Source organism: Gorilla gorilla, chromosome 6 (genome assembly GCF_029281585.2).
Source record: "Gorilla gorilla gorilla isolate KB3781 chromosome 6, NHGRI_mGorGor1-v2.1_pri, whole genome shotgun sequence".
Lineage (NCBI taxonomy): Eukaryota > Metazoa > Chordata > Mammalia > Primates > Hominidae > Gorilla > Gorilla gorilla.
In genome coordinates this window covers 38,844,192-38,860,630 of record NC_073230.2, presented here as the reverse complement: position 1 = coordinate 38,860,630, position 16,439 = coordinate 38,844,192, and the positions used below count along the sequence as shown (strand labels likewise).

The following is a 16,439-nucleotide window of genomic DNA, read 5'->3' as shown; positions in this document are numbered from 1 at the left end:
TTGGATTAAGATTATGGAGAACACATCACTTCTTAATGATGGAATGTGACAGTTATTTCTCTAAAAGAATGATCTCATTCAGGCGCATGCTTTCCATTAAATATTTGTTTGTACATTGGCTTTATATTGTTCCTTTCAGTCTCCTTAAATCTTTTTTAGGAGAAGGAAGGGTATTAATTATATGAAAATATATATTGCATCTTCTTTCTAAATGCAGAAGGAAGGAAGCTAAGATTTGAGTTTCCATGAAATGAAGGAAATTCTGTCACATATTCTCATTTAGATAATTTAACTTTTTAAACTCATTTATCAACCATGTTGTAGGGTAAACGCACCTCCTAGCAATACCTTAAGCATACCCTGAGAATGACCCTGTGTGGCAGACACAGCGGAATGTGTGTTCTCAGCTGGGGAATCCAGGAGTGGCCAACCTGGAGATCTGTTCCTCGCCTATGAGGAACGTCTGAGCCCCCCAACATCTGTCCTGTCCCATCCCATCCCAAGGAACACAGGCCATACAGGGGCTCGAGGCCCCGAGTTTGACTTGAATGAAGGATGCCAGGTGGAGGTCGTTATGGGGAGGGTACTGAGTGAAAACATGCTGTATAAACTGCATGCCTGTTGCAAGCCACTGCAGTTCTCCTGCCTAGCCCACCGCTGCTGGGCAGTATTGTTATCCTGCCCAGCCCCTGCCACTGGACTCTCTCCCCTGTATGTAAGCCCCCAATAAAACCCCATGTCTCATTTGCTGGCTCTGGATCTCTTCTTCAGCCTCTTAAACCTGGTGACATTCTGAGTGCAGCCAATCAGGGTTTGACATGACACAGGTGAAATACATATTATTCAGGCTTTTTTCTATGACAAACTTTGCCTTTTAACACCATTAACATTTAGAGGAGCTGAGATTCAATTCCAGGGTCATGTAGATTTCAAACTCTCTAATTTCCACACCATTAAAATAAGATGTTTAAACAGAAAATGTGAATCTTGCCTTCCAATACAATTAATTTGGACATGAAAAATAATGACAAAGAAATGGAGATGCAGATTGAAGCATATATTGATGAAGAAGCAAAAGATTTGGTCCATAATTATTTAAGTACCAATAAATCTGTTATTTAAAATGTTTACTCTTTAATTTGTACTTGGATCTTAAAATGGGAAGTTTCTCAAGGAACCCAGCCTGATATGGGATCCCAACAGGGGGAATTTCAGGAACCTGATAGTAGAAATAGTTTGAAAACAATAACCAGATGCTGGCATGGCCCTGGAAGGAGGCCGCAAGGTACTGACCAGGGACCTCCCCCTCCTCAAAAGGAGAGTCAGCTAGGAGGGCAGGATTCTCTTGAAAAACGGGTCACAGGGATCATCTCTCTTTATCTTTGTGAAGCAGAATTCTCTACCTTCCCTGCACTTTGAAACCACCTGAGAAACTTTAAAAAAATATTGAGGCCCTGCTCCAAGAAATTCTGATTAATTGGGCTGAAGCGTGGCTTGGGTATAACAAGTTTTAAAAGCTCCCTTGTTGATTCTAATGTGCAGCCAGAATTGAGACCTGCTATTAGGAAGGAAGAACACCCCCTCTACCTATATGATCCTTCTTAGCTGGAAAAGCCTTTGTCCTGGCTGGGAAAGGCAGCTGAAAGTAGACCACACTGAAGAACTTTGTTTCCCAGCTTCACGTCAAGATTCAGAAAATCTGAGAGCTGTTAATAATGATTCTCAGCCTGCTATGGGCATCTATCTCTCCTCTGGGGAAGCCCAGTGATCTCATCACTCAATACCTTCTCATCCTGGGTGCAGAGCCTTGCGTCTCAAACTGTGACCCTAGGTCAGCAACATAGGCACCATCTGGGAGCAGGTTAGAGACACAGTCTCAGGTTCCACCCCAGACTTATTGATTGAGAACCTGCATTTCAAGAAGATCCCACATGATTCCAATGCACATTAAAACTTGCAAAGCCTTGTTGTAACTGAACATGTATTCTTTCTTTTTTTATTTGTAAATTATTTAAGGTTGGCAATAAAATCTGCATGCATTAACACAACGCATTAGGAATAAATATGTAAAAATCAAGACAAGAAAAATGCAAATTAGAATGGGGTATTAAGAAAAGAGATAAAAAGTAGTACACAGATAAATGAATCATAAGAAACTTCTGAGTTAAATTATTAAGCACAAATTTGAATCCAAGTTTCCTACACTCCAAAGAGGAAAACAGAGATAGTTCATCTTGCTCAAGGAGAGAGGCAATCATTTATCACGGGGCTTCTTGAGGGGTACTACATGATCTAGTAGAAAATATCTTTAATACACATGCAAGTCAAAGAGATTCTGCACATGTCATTTCCTGAGTGTCTTCACACAGACGTGTTACCTAACACCACCAACTCTTAGTTTCATGATGTCTAAGATAGGAATAACACTTTCAATCCGACAAGGTTGTTTTAAGGACCAAATACAGACTGTAGATGATATATCCCAATTCCTCAGCTTGTGGTCAGAGTAAGTTCACACCTGGTTTTTATTTAAATGAAGTATCTTGGGCCGGGTGCGGTGGCTCACGCCTGTAATCCCAGCACTTTGGGAGGCTGAGGCGGGTGGATCACGAGGTCAGGAGATCAAGACCATCCTGGCTAACATAGTGAAACCCTGTCTCTACTAAAAATACAAAAAATTAGCCGGGCGTGGTAGCGGACGCCTGTAGTCCCAGCTACTCGGGAGGCTGAGGCAGGAGAAATGCGTGAACCCAGGAGGTGGAGCTTGCAGTGAGCTGAGATTGCACCACTGCACTCCAGCCTGGGTGACAGAGCGAGACTCCATCTCAAAAAAAAAAAAAGAAAAGTGTCTTAAAGCATAAGCTCAATATCTAAATCACAGCTTTCTAATTTTCAAAAATAAAGGTGTGGGTCTTCCCCTATCAAATATCAAATCTTGCCATAAACCTATGATAATTAAAACAACACTATATTGGTTCAGCGATAAACACATAGATTAATGAAATATTAGTCATAAAGCACATCAATACCTGAAATAGAAAACAGGAGGCCTTACAAAACAGTAAAGAAAAAGATATTTTATCCCAGAATGATACTGTGACATGCAGAAATACCACAGCACACATTATACAAAAATAAACTCTAATTTAATTTAAAAATTAAATTAAAAAATGTGAAAACTGGAAACAAACCAATCATCCTTTAATAGAAAAATGGATGAAGTAAAATATGTAAATAGTATACAAAGTGTTACATGTATAGACACATATATAGTATATAGAGAGAGGGAGAGAGAGAGATTAAAACAAATGAACTAGATCAAATTCTATTGTATCAAATGAATAACCTTAAAAAGTTAGTGTTGAGTGAAAATGAAGAAGGACACATAAAATATAATATCAATATATATTTCAAACACATCAATATACCATTTATGAACACACACGGGCAGTAAGTGTATAAAAGCACAGATAAGAAGGTTCACACCACCTATAGAAGAGTAGAAAGAGGAAGGAGGGAAGAAGAGAAGGCAATGAAAATGGATTACAAATACTTTAGCTCTATGAGCAACTGTATTGTTTTTCATCTGAGGAAATATGACAAAACTTTCACGTTTATTGAATCTGGGCATCCGATACTGTGGTATTATGATATATATTATTGGTTTTCATCCACGGTACCTGGCTTATAACTCCCACAGCCCTGGTTATTTTTTAAGTGACTACAGCAATAAGCATATCTTTCGTTAAGGTATTTGGCTTTTTGGCTTTGGTTCCTGGAGCAGCTTCAGAGCCATAAAGGTGAAAGAGTCTTTTGTTAAAAAGTTGGGTGCTTTACTCCATAGGAGCAGGCCTCAGAAAACAGTCTCTCTCTCTGAACTTTTCCTGCCCTTCTTTTACCTACTTCTTTTTCTTTTTCTTCCTGAGGCAGGAATCTTCCCTCACTCTTCTTTCTTAGACCATAAAGAAAATCTCTTACCTACCTTCCCTGACTGTAGGTCATAAGACCCTATTTCAGAAGAGGTCCTGCCCCATATCCAGGAGGAAGAAATGCCGCACAGAGAGGTCAAGAAGAATCTGGACAGAGAGGCCCTGCTGGGCTCCCCACTCTGTTAGTGTTTGATGGTACCCTTTGTGTCCAGTCACATCTCCACATGGTTGTCCATGCCTCCATCATGCCTGTCCAATGAAGTCTCCGTAAAAGGCCCAAGAGGACGGGATAGGATGAGCTTCCAGATGGCTTAGCACGTGGAGATGTGGAAGGTGGCGCACCAGGGAGAGCTAGAAGCTCCACGCCCCTCCATGTGCTCTCGTATGCATCATCTCTTCATCTATCTCCTTTGTAATATCTTTTATGATAAACGGATGAATGTGTTATTTTGAAGTTCTGTGAACCACTCTAGCAAATCAGTCAAACCCAAACAGGGGGTTATGGGATCCCCCAGTTTATAGGCAGTCAATTAGAAGCACAGATAAAACAACTTGGGGTTTGAGATTGGCATTGGAAGTGGGGTGCAGTCTTGTGGGACTGAGCCTCAATTTAGGGGACCTGCCATTGTCTCCAGGTAGGTCATGTCAGAAAGGAACCTAATTGGAGCACAGGAGCTGGTGTCTGCTGCAGAAATGATTGCTTTCTTGGTGTGTGGGGGAAACTTTTACTTTGTGGTGTGGGGGCAGAAGAAAAACAGTGTGTTTTTCCTACATATATGTAATAATTTATCATATAATTATATAATATTTATATATTATTTACTACTTATATTATAAATAATATAATTCTAGGTAATCATTTATTATTTACATATATTATTTATATAGTTTATATTATATAATATTTATATATATTATTTCTGCATATATAAACTACTTATTATTTTATTATCTTTTGTATATTTGAAATGGTTCTTTAATAGATAAAAATGTTCTCCACTTCTACACTGCTGGTGGGAATGTAAACTAGTATAGCCACTATGGAAAACAGTGTGGAGATTCATTAAAGAACTTAAAGTAGAACTACCATTTGATCCAGCAATCCCATTACTGGGCATCTACCCAGAGGAAACGAAGTCATTATACGAAAAAGATACTTGAACATGCATGTTTATAGCAGCAAAATTCGCAATTGCAAAAACGGGGAACCAACCCAAATGTCCATCAGTCAATGAGTGGATAAAGAAACTGTGGTATTCTACTCAGCCATAAAAAGGAATGAATTAATGGCATTTGCAGCGACCTGGATGAGATTGGAGACTATTATTCTAAGTGAAGTAACTCAAGAACTGAAAACCAAACATCGTATGTTCTCTCATAAGTGGGAGCCAAGCTATGAAGATGCAAAGGCATAAGAATGACACAATGGACTTTGGAGACTCAGGGGGAAATAGTGGGAAGGGGGTGAGGCATAAAAGACTACAAATAGGGTGCAGTGTATACTGTTCAGGTGATAGGTGCACCAAAGTCTCACAAATCACCACTAAAGATCTTACTCATGTAACCAAACACCACCTGTTCGCCAATAACCTATGGAAATAAAAAATTAAAAAACAAAACAAAAACAACAGCCATGGGAACAACAACAACAAAAAAATGTTCTCCTCTATAGATCTCATATTCCTGTGACAAGTCCACAAGCTTTGGGGTCTTACTCTTTCCAGGAGGTCTGATTAAATCCCTGCAAGGACAGGAAGCAGCGAGCATGCTTCTTTCTCTGGGGAACTCCATGTGACCATTGTCATGGTTGCAGCCACGTGTTGTCCCTGACAGTCCATTGGGCCAATTTGGTGTAGTCCACTTTAGAGTCATGCAACAGAGCCTGAAACTCAAGCTCTGCTTTACCCCAGGAGTCCACAGCTAGGCCACAGCCACTACCACCGTCCTGTCACTCACAATCTGCATGCAGAGGGTGATGCAGAGGACGAACAGGTGCCAGGTCTCCAACCCAAGCTCCTGGCTGCCAGGCACAGCTCGGGTCATCTACTCACACACGTACAGCTCCTCTCCCCAGCTCAGGTCCACATATTCCCAAGGTATGTTCTGGGGCAAGGGTGGGGCATGCTAGTCTGTCTGTCTGTCCATTATCTTAGTATGTGTCCATCTTTCTGACCTTTCTGCATCCCATCCCTCCCTGCATAACCAGAAACACTGTACCTCAAGCATGATGGAAGCCTCTGCTCCCCAGTGTCCTAGGCGCTATCTCAAGTCTTGCTTCCATTTTCTGTCCCACAAGAGGTGACATCTCCTCCAGGAAAAATCCCAGATGGTTATAGTTTGTTAAATGAGAAATCTCAATATTCTCCCAAACTAGAAGAATATACATTAGCCTAACAATTTTGAAAGCTGCCATTCTATATGAAGAAAGCTTTTTTTAGTAGATAAGAATACACGGAAGCATAGAATCTGATAGCAGACCACAGATTTGGTTTCACCCAGCAATATCTAGGTTTCAAGGTCCATTTTGGGGGCCCTCATCCTCTAGCCATCCTTCTCACCTTAATCTTTTCTCACCTGGAAGCTAAAGGGACTTTGGCATCTTAATTGAAGGAAGCTTTGGACTGGCCCACAGAGTTTGGTAACAAGCTCAAGAAGGTCTCTTCTAGTGGAAGCCTGGATGGAAGGCACTAAGCTTCTCTGGCCACAGCCCCCTGTCACTCAGTTCTTCCCTCTGTCTCAGTCCCTTGAATCAGGGAAAAGAAGCCCCTGATGTTGTCCCCAGAGATTGATGCAGTTCCTCAGTGAAGTGGAGGTTTCTGGAGCTTCTGCGCCCTGGAGCATTTGCCACCTTTTTTTCTCTATTTATACTTTCCTACTTATCTTTTCTAAAGCATGTCCATATAGGGTAGTTTTATGATTGAGTCCCTGACCCTCCAGCCTCAGTCCAGACCCTTATGTGAGCAGACTTCTCTTTTCTTCAGCTGAGCCACCTGCTGCATTTCCTTTTCTTATTTGATGCTACTTCTTATTCACGGTTCATTTGCAAACAGACCCAGCCCTTGTTCTGACTTTAGTTCCTTCCTCTCCCAACTCAGGTTTCCTTTGATGACCTCCCACAGCTAACCTCTAGGAAATAATTTTTTAAAATTTGCTAACCACCATTTTGCAAGGGAAAAAGACTATGTATACACAGTCATAAATGTATATGTTTCTTATCACAGCAATTTTCTTACTCACCTATGTATTATTAAATATGTCAAGTGCTGAACACGTAATAAGCCTGTCATTCCTTGTTAACTGGCTGGTATTGGAGCCATCAATGTCAATAGCATGTATAAATATCAGTAATATGGTGGAATGTTAATGAGTCACATACAAATATAGGTAGTATTGTGATCATTTATACTTTGATAGGAAAACAGTATGTGTAAGAATATGGCATAGGCTCTTAATTGCAATTCAATCATTAGAAAGCTTTGGAACATCAAGTGATGTAAGTATCTTCTAAAATGTAATTAGAATGTAGAAAATATTGTTAGTCTCAATGGTATTTAGGTTCCAGGAGACTGGAACTAAATTTGACATTAATTACAGCCATTTCCAAGTGACATGATAAGTTTGAAAGCAAAGTACTTTTTCACAAATCAACTTACCTGAAAAAGTTGTTGTGTTCGTCTGAAGCATTTTGAATGTTTGGTTCCTCAAACCATTGGTAACACTATTTTGACATCACAACATAGCATTATGATTAAGCTTACCAGTTTTGGATGCACATCTGGCTTTGACATTTTCTAGTTATGTGACCTTTGGTAAGTCTCTTAACCTTTGTGCTCCTCACTTCCTCATCTGGAAACTGGTGAAAGCAATAGATCTACCTCCCAGGGTTATTGGGAGGGCAGCTAGTACATGCAAAAGCACTTGGAATAGTGCTGGCAAACAGCACTCAATAAATCACCATAATCATCACCATCATTGCGATTTTCATTTCAAAGGAAGTTACTAAAACATCTCTATATGCAGCTTACCTTCACTATGCACTCTTAGGTACAAGGAGTGGGAATCCAAGCACTGGGAGAAGGGGACGGATAGGAGTAGGGAGGGGTCTCTCTGACCCTGGATTGTGGGCTGGTGTTCAGGGAAAAGCTCCAAGCCTAGGGGGGACCTGGCAGGTAGGGCAGGGAAGGGAGGCCAGAGCTCCCATCCAGAGGAGGAGCCGTGGCTAAGGGTTATTACACATGGAAGACTGCCACCTGGAAGGGACACAGGCTCCCAAGTGTCATTCCTGACATACTAGATACTGGCTTTACAGGTAGCAAGACCAATGCCAAGCCTGACTAGATGGTGGCCCTGAGGTTTTGCTCTATTTTCTGCCTTGGCTATGAAACTTAGCTAAGCTTTGTCCCAGAGACGGAGGCCCAGTTGTAAACAAAACTGTAAGATGATAGAAAATATCATGGATATAACTGTATGCCCTGGTCCCAAACAGACAGGGTGTGAATCTAGGCTTGCCACTTTCTAATAGATAGCTTTTTAAATAGTTGTGAAGATTAAATTAGATAATCTGTTGAAAGTCCTTGACCTAATATCTGTCCTATGGAAGTGTTCATAAATGCTGGCTATTATTACCATTATTATTAAGATGGAATGATGATGATGATGATGATGATGATGAGATGACAATCATCATGATGAAAGAGAAGGACCAAAGGAAAGAAAACAGGAATGAGAGTGTTCCTAGTAATGGAAAAGGAGGTAAAGCTTTAATCAATTTTTTTAATCAAGTAAAATGAACCCCCAAAATAAGTGATTATACTTAAATTGCAATGGGACACAGCTATTGGTTTTGCACAGCCATCTCTTCCAGACACAGGAGCCATATTTCTATGTTGGTTTAGGGGGACCATTTCTTTCCACAACTGCTTAAAGACCTGCTTAGCCACAATAGGATGCAAGTCCACAACAGACTGTGCACTCAGGAAGCAGAATTTAAAACACAAGAAGCAAGGATTTAAATAACAGAGCTGACAGCTCAGTTACATTCCCACACCTTTGGCAGTGTGTGCAGATCTTTGACATTTCACCAAAGCTAAATGTTCCATCTCTAGAACCTGACTCGTTCTTTACTATTTTTATTGTGTTGCAGCTTAAAAAAAATTGTCAATTAAGTTAAACTAAACTGTCGCACAATCAGCTTCTATAATTACCAGCAATGGTTTATGATAGGTTCGAGCAAACAGAGGGTTTGATTTTTTTTTTTTTTTTTTTTTGCCAGAGTTGTAGTTTCTTTTTGTAGAAACAATTATCATAGCAGTGCTTCCCAGCAAAGGGAAAACATAGCCTGAAGCCATTGCATATTTCATTTTCAGTCCAGCAGTTTTAGAGTTCTTGCTTTTCCTATTGACTATTCAATGGGAGGAAAAGACAGCTGAAGATTCTGGGTGTCTCACAAAGCAGGCATCAAGGCCACCAGAAGCTGGACAAAAAGATCGCTGCCCTGTCTGTTCCCAGCTTCTGAACATGCACATTTGTCCACAGGAAGTAAAGGCAGCATTGGGATCTCATGTCAGAACCAAATTAATGCACCCCCTCTCCAGCAACAGATGTCATGATGTGTAAGAATACAAATATAAAATGCATTAGGCATTAAAATACATTTATAAAAATACAAATATAAGGTTAGATTTACCAATATTGTCAATAAATGGCAATATGCCTACAATAACTTGTTGGTAGGGATCACAGGAATGTGTCTGGGTTTAAATCCCTGCTTTGTTGCCTACTGGTTGAACAAGTAACTTTACCTTGTCAAGTCTCAGTTTTCTCATTGTGTCAAATAGGATTACCAGAAGCATTTAGCTCTGAACTATTTTGAAGATTAGACAAGCTAACAATGGGTTTACTCATTTATTCAAAAAATATTTATCGAGCCATTACTATGTGTCATACACTGCTCTAGGTGCTGGGGATACCACAATGAACAAAACAATTAAAACAGTCCGTTAACTTATAGGGGCTTAGAGGACAGTTGTTTAGCAACATACTGGGCACATAATAGGGCTGTGATAAATGTTAGCTGTGACTTTTATATTCGTATTAATTTTTTGTTATATGTGGTTTTGGTTTTGTTATTGGCAGCTATTATGTTTTACACTCACAATGCTATGATATTTTATTATTTCCACTTCACACATGGGAAAACTGAAGATGAGAAAGCCTTTCACAAGGTCACATGGCTAGTTGTCAAAGAGTCAAGTTTCAAATCTAAGGTTATCAGACTTGAGTCCATGTTCTACCTAAGCTCAGGTCACAGTATTATTTCCAACGAGTCCAGGAGCCTAGGTCTCTCATCTGGGATCAGGCCATAGATCTCTCATTCTCTTTGCCTCTGGCTTGATCCTTGAATATATGGAAAATGGTATAATCTTAAATCTCCATTATGCACAGTAATGGATAGCTCAGTGTGATGGACATGATCTTTTTCTTGGAGAAGAAATAAGAGCCATAGGTAGAAATGAAGAAAAGTTATGATTCACTTGATCATAAAAAATAACGTTTTAGCTGGATGTGGTGGCTTACGCCTGTAATCCTAGCACTGTGGGAGGCTGAGGAGGGTGGATCACTTGAGATCAGGAGTTTGAGACCAGCCTGGCCAACATGGTGAAGCCCTGTCTCTACTAAAACTACAAAAATGAGCCGAGCATGGTGGCACACACCTGTAATCCTAGCTCCTCGGGTGGCTAAGGTAGGAGAATTGCTTGAACCTGGGAGGTGGAGGTTGCAGTGAACCGAGACCACACCACTGCACTCCAGCCTGGGCAACAGAGTGAGACTCCGTCTCAAAAAAAATTTTTAATAATTAAAATGAGTAGACTGTGGTCTGGGCTGTGTTTTGCACTACCATAATATCTTCAGAAAATGCAAGGATATCTTATCTTCAGGAAATTCAAGGATAAGCTGAAGAAACATTGAATTAGACTGTTTTTCAGGGGATTTAAATACCCATAAGGGAATTTGGTCCAGATTTTCTGCTTCCCAAATCTAGTCAATCTTAAGAATCTCTCAAAGTGCTTGATAAAAGTGCAGATTCTCTGGTCCCCCTCCCAGAATCTTAGTGTACCTGGAATATTTAATATTTAGCTCGGAGAGCTGTCTGAAGATTGGATAAGCTAATAATGCATTTGTACATTTATTTAACAAATATTTATTGAGCAGTTACTATGTGCCAGGTCCTGTCCTAGGAGCTGAGGTGACAACAATGAACAAGACAAAACAGTCCTTAATTTAAAGGAGTGTAGAGGAAACTTTTATAGCACAGTGCTGGCCACCTAAGTGTGTGATAAATGTTAGCTATGATCTGAATGCTCCTATTCTCCTATTCTTTTATTATTCAGGCTCCTAAGGCTGTGTTTTCAATGGCCATCCCTGGTCTTCTCACGCAGACCATCCTTATGCTAAACCGAAGGGGCAGCTCTAATATATGACCATCTCAGGTCTCAGGAATGGCATTTTGCACAAACACTCAACAAACATTCCTTGGCTGGTTGATTACTGAATATTCCACTAGTATTTATTCACCTGCATCACTGAGATGTAGAAAAGCCAATAGAATGTGGATTTTCATTACCCATCCGCGATCAACTGAGTCAGAATTTCTAGGTAATAGGTCTCCAGGAATACTTTTAACAGCCTTGCTCCCACAGATGGCTGTGATGCCGGGGATAAACTGATATAGGCTAACCTGCCCTGACTTGGTTAGACCTGAGACTTTCCTGGAATTCAGGCTCAGGGGACTCTCTCCATCCGGGAGAACCTTGCTCTCAACTGGGTTGCCCATCAGGGACACTGGCCTGGAGACAAATTCTTATGCTTATTTTTCTCCCCTTCATTTCTGAAACTGCCATCCAGGTGGAGACCAGGGGTAGGGTAGCAGTGGCTCATGCTGGGTTGGGCGCCTGAACTTAATTCACCTTGCTTTTTCTACCATCTTCTCTGCTGTGCTAAGCACCTATTTTAGAAGAATTTCCAAAAAGGTCTCCTAAATGCTCATTTTAAGGTGAGGAGAAAAGCTACAAGAAGTGCACCTTTTTTTTTTTCTTGCTGAAATCAAAACCTGCATTTTCTTTCTCCCCCACTGATTAGAATCTCAGCATTCCACCAAGACAATCTCCAAAAAAGGAAAAGCAAATGAGCAGGGCTGTTTCTGAGGATATGAAATACTTTACAATTAAATAAGGTATAGCCAGGCTTGGGGCTGATCACTGGTGATGGGTAGGTTTCTGAGAGGCTGCAAATGAATTCAGCATGGGACAGTGTTCCAAATGGCTCCTACAAGCTTTCCTTTTATTATTTTTATTTGGTTATGTGCTGACTCTCATCCAGAATTGCACTTAATGCCCTAGTCTGAAGTTGTTGAAATGGCCCCCCATGGCACAGTGTGACAGTGAAAGGATATTGCCTTTGGAAGCTGCTAATGGTCCATGAAAAGGAAACAACAGCAAAACAGGAAAGCCATGCTCCAAAATAATGTCAGATAAAAATATTCACGTCTTCACTTTCCTGTCCATTTACCGGGAGAAAGGCGTGATCCCAGGGGAGACGAGAGTCTCCAAAACAAGCAAATGTAGAAAAAATGCCAGCATCGAGGTTGAAAATATATCCACATTCACATATATATTTTTCTACAGTTCTTAATTGAAAGACAGAATTTACATTTGGAAACCTAACTGAGCTCCAGACTCTAAATGCAGAAGGGAAAGAGACTGAGAGTTGTACTGGCAAGAATGGTGGTCAGGTGTGGGCAGGGGCACTAATTTCTCTACCAGTCTCCATGGGCACTTATGATGTGCCAGGCCATGTGTTAGAAGCTGAGGGTATGAGTAAGATGGGTCTCTGCCCAGAAGGAGCCCACTCTTGTCAGGGAAGAGACACAATGCACGTATTATGGTAGCACAACAATTCAAAACAAAATGCTGGAGCCGCCCAGGAGCATTCTGGATTCAGAGAGACCCTAGCATCAGAGCTTTCACATTGCTAAGAAAAGGTCAAGCCAGGTGTTGGGTGGGAGGTGGGGAATGGCAAGAATGCCCCAGGCAGAGGGAAAGTCAGGTGCAGTGACACAGCATGGGAAAAGGGTTGATGGGATTGGGGAGCCCTGAGAAGGGCAGGGTGGAGGGAACAAGGTCTGCTCATGGGAAGAGGGGCTGGGCAAGGCCCAGGCTGCAGACCCAAGCAGGGGCGGGCAGCAGGGAGACTCAGAGAGGCCTGGTCAGATTCCAGTGACCAATAAACCCTTCACTAACTGACAAGGCCCCAGAGTAATCTCCTCTTGGGACTTAGGATGTGTTTGGCTCTCAGTGTCTGGAGTGTCAGTATGAGAAGGCATCATACATTTTGCCTCGTGGCCTTCAGAACCTGGCCCGCATTATGCATGCCTCCCTCCCCTCCCACCTATACTCTGATAGGAAGAAGAGGAAACATTCCAGACAGAAGCAATCTCTTACTGCAAGAGAATAAGAAGTAATAAGAGTTTTCATCATTTGAAATGCAGCCATGTGGCAATTTTATCCATCCAGAACAACTGACATACAGTAAATACTTAACATGTAGCAGATTCTGCTGTGTTTTTTGATGTCTTGTTATATTAAATCTCTTCAACCACACTATGAGGTAGGTGTGTCTTTCCTTCTCATTCTGTAAAGTAAGGAAATGGAGTCATAGAGAAGTTACATGTGCAGGCCTCATAGCTAGTACATGCTGGAAGTGCATTCCGCCTCTGGGACCTGGAATCTTTATTCTTAACCATTTCAGAACATGATCTCTGTTCAGTTGGAATAGAGTAGAGGAATGAATTGCAAGAAAGCGCAAACATACTCTGAGCAGCTAACTTACTATTTATGTTAATTAAAGAAATTAATGCATTTAGTTCCCTTCCCTCCTCTCTCCCACCCCCTCTCTGCTTGGTGGACCTTTTAATGATTTATATACATCATTTTGTGTTATTTTGGTAAGGGTTAAGAAAGCCTTGTGGCATCAACTCAGGGAGGCCATGGTTTAACAAAGATCAATGGATAGACAGCTCAAATACCCAGTGTTTGTCTGAGTTCTGCTACTGCTAAATATGTAATTTGGTCAAACCAATTGCTTTTCTTTTCCAGATTCCATTCCCTTACCTGTGAAGTGCAGATGGGTGTGTGGTTGCTGAGGTGCTGTCTAGCTTGGACATCTAGGAATTGTATGAGCACCTTTGATTGCCTTGCATCCAGAAACAACTCTGAACCCAGCAGTGTTACTTAGATTTCACAGAAAAGGGAGGCAGAGAGGAAGATGTTAGTCAGGACAAGACCAGAACAAAACAAGCAGCCCTATGTCTAAGTGTTGCTGACCCCGTTCCAGAAGCCAGAATTTCTGCAAACTGATCTTCAGCCCCAGTTCCATACCCACAGACATGGACTCCATATCCTCAGCAAAGCACAACAGGGGAATAATAATAGCTCTGTCACATTTAATCTTCAAAGCAAAACTTTCTCCATTTAGAAAATGAGAAAATTTCAACTCAGGGAGTTTCAGAAACTTTCCCAGGGTATCGCAACTGAAAAACAGTAGAGCCAGCATTTGAACTCAGGCTGCCGGACTCCTTTACTGTGTGTTTGAATCCACGCAGTGCTGCAAGACTTGACTAACTCACCCTGTACACCCATAACTGTCAGACATCAGAGTCCATTAAGAAGCTGGGAATCAATTAATTAACAATTGATTAGAACTGTTACAATGTATTTAGGATGCATTTCTGTATAGGGCTGAGCATACAGAAATTAGCCAGATGTGGTACTTGGTTTCCAGGAACTATTTACAGTAAAAAAGCAAACACTTATGAAATGCGTATGATGTTTTACATGTATTAATTTTTTTAAATAATTGAACAACTCTGTGAGAGAGACAGTATTATGTCCCAATTTTGGAAGACGAGGAAACTAAGAGGTTAATAACTTGCTCAAAGTCACAAAGCTGGTAATCAAAGCCATGCTGGCTGGCTTCAGAGTCATACTCTTCACTGCCACACTGTGCTGCCTACACTTCCTCAACTCAGTGCAAATGGGCAAGTGTTCTGAGCCATGTGACCAGGGACCTATGCTGGCAATCTTCAGGCAATGCCCTGGGACTGTGTTGTGGAGAGAAGCCATGGAACAGCTGTGAACACTGCCGGGCAGAATAACATGGAGAAGTAGAAAGCCTGGAATATAAATAATTCTGAGAAGGCAAGAAGGTCAGAGGAGGAAGTGAAGGAGGGTGAACTGGAAGGCAGGGGTATCCAGGGATGGTTTTCTTAGGGAGGAACACCTCTTCCTTTCCAAGACCACAGCCTTACCTCCATTCTCCTCATCTCCGCTCTACCCTATGCTAACCCCACATGGCTTCCTTTCCCCTTCAGCTCCACCCATGTCAAGGTGACATGCACAGGGCCCCACTGGAGAGTCCAGTTTATTCTGCATCTGCTCAGGAGGGACCATCCTTGGGACCTGAGGATTAGTCAAGGGAAGGAGGGAATTGGCCTACTCTAGGCAAAAGCTAACCCTGACTCCGCTCTGGGGTAGACCCAAGCCTAATCACACACCTTCTGGCTCTTACCTCAATGTTCTTTCCTGAATGTTGAAAAGTCAGGGCAGAGAATTAAGGGTTATTTTTAAAAATCACATAAACAATGCAAAATCAGGAAATAGAAAACATTCATCCCTATCCTTCCTTTAGGGATGCAGGAACCCAGGACTCTGGCAGCTCCATGATCGTCTGAAAGCAACACAGCCACACTTCCATCTAAAACACCTAAGCCCCTTCCCCATCACAAGCTTCCTCTCCTGGGTCGTGTTTCTCAGAAATTTACTCTTTTCTAGACAACAATAAGACTAAAGGGATAAACCAAATCAATTAACTTTTGCTGGTGCCTTAGAGTATTTAAAAGGGAAAAGTCTCCAGGAGATACACGTAAGAATCCAATAATGGAGAATTTAGAACCCAATAAACAGACCTTTGCATGTCCTTCAATAACATCATACCATTTTCTGCTCATTCATTTACAATGACAGCTGGCCGAGGGGAATCATGAGGTGGCCTGCCTTCCCTCCTTCCTTCCTTCCTTCCTTCCTTCCTTTCCCTCCTTCTTCATCTCCCTCAGCTGTATCTCTCTGATTGTCCTTTCCTTCTGCTCATTCCTCCTCCTTTCCCCTGATCCCTCACATAAATACTTACTGAGTGCTAATTTTACGCAAGACTTTGGTATAATAACATAAAATTAACCACATAAATATCCAGCCAGTGTGGGCATTTTGTATGGCAGACCATGTCTAATTGCACATGAAAGCTGCAACATATTGGTAGGAACCATTTTACAACTTAAAAAAATTAGTGGCCAGGCGCGGTGGCTCACACCCGTCATCCCAACACTTTGGGAGGCTGTGGCAAGTGGATCAACTGAGGTCAGGAGTTTGAGACCAGCCTGGCCAACATGGTGAAACC

General features: G+C 41.5%; 1 long non-coding RNA gene across 1 annotated transcript; it reads left to right on the top strand.

Annotated features, from left to right (window-relative positions):
* The first annotated feature begins 7,683 nt into the window (after positions 1-7,683).
* Positions 7,684-14,807, top strand: LOC134758859 (uncharacterized). The gene is made up of 4 exons (XR_010134520.1): positions 7,684-7,738; positions 12,069-12,162; positions 13,391-13,595; positions 14,084-14,807. It is a non-coding gene; the product is annotated as an uncharacterized lncRNA (long non-coding RNA).
* Positions 14,808-16,439: the final 1,632 nt, after the last annotated feature.